Genomic DNA, 7573 nt, shown 5'->3' with positions numbered 1-7573 from the left:
TTTTTATACTGTGGTATTAGAATATTTTATTTCAGTATTTACACTTAGTAAGGCTTGGGAATGATGTCCCCTTTTGTTTTATATTTTAATATTAGACGGCAGGGGTGGGTTCTAAATTTTTTTACTACCGGTTCTGTGGGCGTGGCTTGTTTTGTGGGCGTGGATTGATGGTCATGTGACAATTATTTAGGATTTAGCAGAGGTACTGGTCTATCAGGCTTTTAACTGCTTGCAGAGCTGTACTGAACTACCCATTTATTTTTTGCAGGCACTGGTCTACCCATTTATTTTTGCAGGCACTGATCTACTCATGTATTTTTGCAGGCACTGATCTACTCATGTATTTTTGCAGGCACTGATCTACTAATGTATTTTTGCAGGCACTGGTCTACTCATTTGTTTTTTTTAACACTGATCAGCTGTAGGGCGGCCCTTTGAAGCCCCGCGGCAAGAGTTTAAACAATTTTTTTCCCTCTAGCCATCAGCTGGGACTCAGGAGGCAGCAATAGATTGGGGGTGGGGCCAAATAAAAGGTAAGAATAACGTGGGAGTTGGGTGGGCGCAGGGAGGGCATGAGGGGGCAGAACCAGCTTGGTATTGTCATATCGTCACCGCTACTAGCTCGGGAGAACCGGGCCGAACCGGGAGGAACCCACCACTGTTAGACGGCTGTCTTAAACATCACTGTTTGCAGACCTTCAAAGTAGTTTACCCAGGGAAGGAATAAGCCAACCGGGTGACAATCACCAGGAGACTGTGAGTTGTAGTCCCATCTTAGGCAGGAGACCCAGCCAGGTGACTTTGGGCCAATCATCAGGAGATGGTGAGTTCTAGTCCCGCCTTAAGTATGAAAGCCAGCTGGGTGACTGTGGGTCAATCCCTCTCTCTCAGCCCAACCCACCTCACAAGGTTGTTGTTGTGGGGAAACTAGGAGGGAGAAAGTGTATTAGATATGTTCACTGCCTTGAGTCATTTATAAAACAATAAAAATGGTATGTATGTATGTGTATATATATATATATATATATATATATATATATATATATATATATATATATATATATATATGATATTTTTGTAGTCAGGGTTTTTTCCTATGTAGATAAAGTTGTTAAATGGCCATAGTGGGATGATCTCTCCAATCATCACTTTCAGGCCTGTCAGACATTTTGTGTTGTTTATTCTGAGACTTATGGGAGACTGGGATAGCACTATTTCGGTCTTTTTGGACCTCATCGGCCAGCCACACCCATATTTTATGACTCCTCCCTGTAAAGGTCAAATATTTATTCTTTTTAATTCATATGTATGATATTTTTGTAGTCAGGGTTTTTTCCTATGTAGATAAAGTTGTTAAATGGCCATAGTGGGATGATCATGATCATGGGATGATGAGGTTCAAAAAAACCGAAATAGTGCTATCCCAGTCTCCCATAAGTCTCAGAATAAACAACAGAAAATGTCTAACAGGCCTGAAAGTGATGATTGGAGAGATCATCCCACTATGGCCATTTAACAACTTTATCTACATAGGAAAAAACCCTGACTACAAAAATATCATATATTTGAGCCTATGAATTAAAAAGAACATATATATGTAGGTCTTTGGTTATTCGGGTTTTCCCCCACGTAAAATTGGAGGTGTCTTGGCCAAGACACCTCCAATTTTACGCGGGAGAAAACCCGAATAACCAAAGACCTACATACAAACACCCGCGAAAACCTCAGAAAATATATATATATATATACATATACATATACATATACATATACATATACATATACATATACATATACATATACATATACATATACATATACATATACATATACATATACATATATATATATATATATATATATATATATATATATATATATATATAAATTTATATTTCGCTGATAAAGAAATAAAGGGAGATTACTATAGATCTATTTCAGTCTATTTAGCTCTCATCAGCTAGCCATACCCTTACTCGGATTCAAACTAGCTGATGACAACTAAATAGCTTGAAATAGATCTATACTAGTCTCCCTTTATTTCTTTATCAGCAAAATATCAGCGAAATATAAATTTGGTATAAAATGGTTTGTCGTGAATGCAACTGCTTGAGGGCTCCTGGATTCGAGATTTGAGCTGAAAGACGAAAGGGAAGCAGTATGTTCCCTCCCACATATTGGGGTAGACCAGGTGCTTCGATAGAAAAACACTTTTTATATATATAGAGAGAGATAGAGATAGAGATAGATAGATAGGTAGGTAGATGATAGATAGATAGATAGATAGATAGATAGATAGATAGATAGATAGATAGATAGATAGATAGATAGATCGAACATCTGGAAGGTTTTCTTTAATTATTCTCAGAAATCTTAGAAGTCCTGGCAAGGAAGAAAGTTCTTTATTTTGAATGCTGTGGGAAATGAAATGTGTTACTGAGTAAGGGGGTGGTATTCTATAGCACGGGGTGATTGTAATGTATATAAACTGTTCTGGACGGAGGGGTCCTTTGTGGCCACCCACCTAACAGCTTGCTGTCATTGTTCTTGGAAGCAGAATAAGGAACTTGATTGATGCCATTGCCTATTTGTTTGCTTGATCTGAACTCAGAAAAACCTTTCATAAAATATTCCAGTAACTGTATCTCCAAGAGGTTGGCACTCTGGGCGCTAATGTCCCAGATTGTGTTGCAGGATGAGTTGGGAAATGAAAAAGATCTTGCATTTTAGGAAACCCAGCCTCATTCCCAAGCCTACGTGACTGAGATGTTCAAGTCCTTCTTCCAGAGGTGAAATCTCGCCACTGGTCTTCAACCATCTGGGACAAGTAACAGGAGCTCACCCCATTGTGTAGCACTTAGATCTCGAAACTGGGCTGTCATTTTCCAGCTGACAAGCCCAGCATCTTTAACCACTGGGTCATTACCATCTCCCCATAAGAAACCCTCCCTTTTTACGACCCTGTAATCCCTTGATTCAGGGTAGAGCTGGGGCAGCAGGAGGAGCAAAGCAAACATATCCAGTAGGCAAGGATTTAGCTATTCCTCACCCTGATTTCCCTAACAGATTTTTTAATTGAAGCCACTTGTCTGCCAGCTAACGACCAAGATGTTCAGTTTTGGATCTGTCTATTCAAAGAGGAGACAGGCAGGAGGCCATAATTACTTGGGATGAGTTCCTGGCTATTTCTGTTAATGCAAAAGCCTCATCCACTCCTTCCCTAGCTACACAAAAGCTCTGGCTTTTCTCTTTGGATTGCTCTTATTGATTCCTCATTTATTCAGATTCTCTTTTGATGTTTGACTCTCATCAAAGGTGGGGGGGGAGGAATTAAGCCCTTCAAGTAAGACCCAAGGGCTAGGTGGTCTGAAGAAGAGACAGGGAAGGAAGCATCAATATGCTGGATCAAAGGTGGGGGAAGGAATAGAAAGAACAGGAGAAAAGTTAGCAGTTGATGGGGCACAGATGAACCCTTAAAGAAAAGAGAAGAATTTCATATGGAAACATTCTGTTCTTCCTATTTGGTCCGTGCAGAAAGAGAAATGTAAATTTATTCTCTTGTCTAACCCCATTGAGCAGGATTAGGATTAAACATAGAGCTGTCCATCTACTAGAACAGCAGCCCCTAACTTTTTGTGCCCCAGGGATGGGTTCTGTGAAGGACGGTTTTTCAGTGAACTGGAGGGGTGTGGTTTCACATGCTGCCTAGATCTCACACATGCACGGATGGGGCTTTACACGCTTGCATGCAGTGCAAATAAAAAAGAAAAGTGAAGCACGTAGAAAAAAATGACATATACAAAAATTATCACCATAGAAAAAACAAAATATACAAAAATTATCACCATGTCAGTTAATACTTAGTTGGGTAACCTTTAGCATGAATTACGGCCTTACAACGTCTTCCCACGGAGTGAACTAGACAGCTCTTATAATGTGAAACCAAGATGGAATGATGGCTTCTATTAACTGGGTTTTATTGCTGGGTCACTTCTGACTAACAAGTTTCTTTAGTCGGCTCCATACATTTTCAATTGGGTTAAGGTCTGGGCTATTCCCAGGCCATTCCAGCAGTGGAATATGATTATCTTGAAACTCCTCCCTCCCCCAAAAAAGTGGTGTTATTAGCCATCAAACCTCAAAAATACACTTTTCCCAAAAGATTTTCACAATTTTGGCCACTACTGTATGTCTGCATTTAAACCAGAGTATTAATATTTTGCATCACAGAAGATGCCTTGTCAAACTGAAACCGCAAATGTGTCATTCAGCTGGACCTCTATTTTCTGACCTTATTTTATCTTTCTACATAGGACAGCCATAGATACATAGAGCACCATCTGATGACAAAGTAAATTATGTCCGATATCACATCTCATCTCCATATAAGCAAAAAAATAACACTGCAGTCCTTTGATACCGAACTAACATCCAGCTTTAGTATGTAAAAATGTTTGATGTCGTGCAATATTTTAAAGTGAAAAAAAATGAGAGCAAGAATCCAATTAATTCTGTATTATTAAGCATTTTAAGTCAGATTTCCAATCAGAATTAAATTCCCACCCATTTCAATATCAATATCTGGGATCATTTTTTTAAACAGCCATTATTATTATTTTTTTTACTAAATCACAAGAAATTCAGTGGGTACATTAATCCAATAAACTATGGTTTATAGCAGGGGTCAGCAACCTGCAGCTCTGGAGCCGCATGCAGCTCTTTGGGCCCTCTGCTGTGGCTCCCTGTCAGGTGATCCCACCACTGGCTGGCCCGCCCCTCGCCCTCCCCTCCCAGTCACTCCTCGCCTGGCCTGAGAAGGTAAGGGCGACAATGGGGGGTGGGAGAAGCGGCCAGGACAGAGACAGAGAGATACAGAGAGAGGAGGAAAGAGAGAGACATAGAGAGATACAGAGAGGGAGGGAGGAGGGAGAGAGAGAGGAAGGGGAGAGAGAGATTTTGTGGTTCCCGGTGTTTTTTAACAATTGGTTCTCTGCCCTAATGACCGGCTGGGTAGGAGTGGCTGGGGGGTGGGTCATGTGACTGGGGAAGCCACGCCCACCTAGGTTTTGTGGCTCCCGGTGTTTTCTTTTCTGTGGGAAATGGGTCCAAATGGCTCTTTGAGTATTTAAGGTTGCAGATCTCTGGCTTATAGGAAAGAAGAGCTCAACCAACTGATAATTAAGCCCAAAAACAAGCATTATCGATTAATACATAGCCTAGTTCGTAAGAGTGCATTAAAGCATAGCATGCTTTCTTTGGTTTGATAGAAGCATTGTGCAAACCAAACCATTATGATTTAAGAAACATGATTTGTGGCTTAGCATGATTTGCGGCCCACACAGGGGTGGGCTGCTGGACAGGGATGAAATCCAGCAGGTTCTGACAAGTTCTGGAGAACCGGCAGCGGAAATTTTGAGCAGTTCAGAGAACCGGCAGCGGAAATTGTGAGTAGTTCAAGAACCGGCAAATACCACCTCTGGCTGGCCCCAGAGTGGAGTGGGAATGGAGATTTTGCAATATCCTTCATCCAGAAGTAGAGAGGGGATTTTGCAGTATTCTTCCCCTGGAGTGGGGTGGGAATGGAGATTTTGCAGGATCCTTCCCCTGCCATGCCCACCAAGCCACACCCAACAAGCCACACCACACCACACCACACCACACCCACCCACCAAGCCACACCCACAGAACCAGTAGTAAAAAAAATTGGATTTCACCACTGCTGCTGGGGGTTTGCAGGGATTCGGGAGAACCTCTAGCTAAGATTCTGTGCAGTTCAGAGAACCCCCAAATCCCACTCCTGACTGGCCCCGCCCACTCCCTCCCAGGAGTCCCCATGTGGCCCATTTTGGATGCAGGGAGCGCACGGAGGCTCAGGGAGGGCGCAAAACGGAAGTTTGGGAAGACAGCCTCTGGAGCCTGGGGAGGCTGTTTTCGCCCTCCTGGAGGCTTGAGGGTGTCACTGCGTTTTTGTATTTACCAGCTGAGCTCATTATTTCTGGACTGTCAGACTTTCCGTAGCTTGCCAATTTTGTTATCAGTAAGCTAACTACGTATATCTGCATTCCTTTCTTTCTACTTCACACTTTTTTTTGTTCTCTTGTCAAGAGAAGTCCGGCAGCAGAGATATAGTAGGAACTTTACCAAAATGTAACAATTTAATTATTTAGATTAGTAAGATGTTTTATTTTCTTCTTTACAATAAATATGAGTTTAATTAGAAGATGTATTCCGGTTTTATTTTTCAAAAGTATACACAAGGAAAATGCCACGATCCAGGCAATTACCCCAGAAAATTAACGGGACTAATTGCCTCTGACAGAGGGAAGCCTCTGGAGCCTGGGGAGGGCAAAAATGCCCCCCCTTGCCGTGGTGCAGGAAGCTGACTAGGTCACGCCCACCATGGCCACGTCCATCCAGCAACCTGGCAGAGAACCCCTTACTAAAATTTTTGAAGCCCATCCCTGGACCCACAGTGGCTTGTTCAACAAACAGGGCTAAGCAAATTATTTCTCATCACCGCATGTTGCTACTGAACAGCTAATAATCCAGCCTACCTATTTCAGTCATTCTTCCTGATGCTTGATAGAAACAACATTTCTTGAAATTTCCTCCTACGGCAGGAAACAAATTTCCTTTATCATCCGTGATCTCCAAATACTTCAGAACAGTTTGTGCAAATGATTTATCTCTTTTTCCTCTGAAATTTCTCTTGGGGATAAATAATATTGCTTCATCACAAGGACACATGTGAACTACTGTTTCAAGGACATATGCAATGTATTTTATACACCATTACAGCAAGCTCAGATGCCAGATGTTCTATCCCAAAAGGCAATTGGTGATGTTATGTAACTATTTTCTATATGTATTATTACTTATATCTTGTCAGCCAGCAAATAGCTACAACAACGCTTAGCAAAAAGGGGAGAAAAAAATGAATATGCTGAAATCTAAATACTGTGGATGTGTGTTAATCTAGCCATGATTAAGATAATTAAAAAGCAGCAGAATCAGGAATTAAATCCTTATTAAAAAGGTAAAGGTTCCCCTCGCACATATGTGCTAGTCGTTCCTGACTCTAGGGAGCGGTGCTTATCACCGTTTCAAAGCCGAAGAGCCAGCGCTGTCCGAAGACGTCTCCATGGTCATGTGGCCGGCATGACTAAATGCCAAAGGCACACGGAACGCTGTTACCTTCCCACCAAAGGTGGTCCCTATTTTTCTACTTGCATTTTTTACGTGCTTTTGAACTGCTAGGTTGGCAGAAGCTGGGACAAGTAACGGGAGATCACCCCGTTACGCGGCACTAGGGATTCGAACCACTGAACTGCTGACCTTTCGATCGACAAGCTCAGCGTCTTAGCCACTGAGCCACAGCGTCCCTCCAAATCCTTATTATATCAACTTAAAAAGAAAGAGAAAGACAGCAAAAGTAGGTAGAACATTGTGGAAAAATAAAGTGGAAGTTTCCAGCCAGCCTTGAACATCTCTTGGTATGTTAGCAGCCTAACTACATTCCATACTAGCTAACAATTTAGTTAAGGATTCCTTGAGCAAGCTCTACAGGTAGTCC

This window comes from Pantherophis guttatus, chromosome 3 (genome assembly GCF_059756535.1).
Source record: "Pantherophis guttatus breed Tessera chromosome 3, ASM5975653v1, whole genome shotgun sequence".
Classification (NCBI taxonomy): Eukaryota; Metazoa; Chordata; class Lepidosauria; order Squamata; family Colubridae; genus Pantherophis; species Pantherophis guttatus.
Note: the sequence above shows the minus strand (reverse complement) of the source record.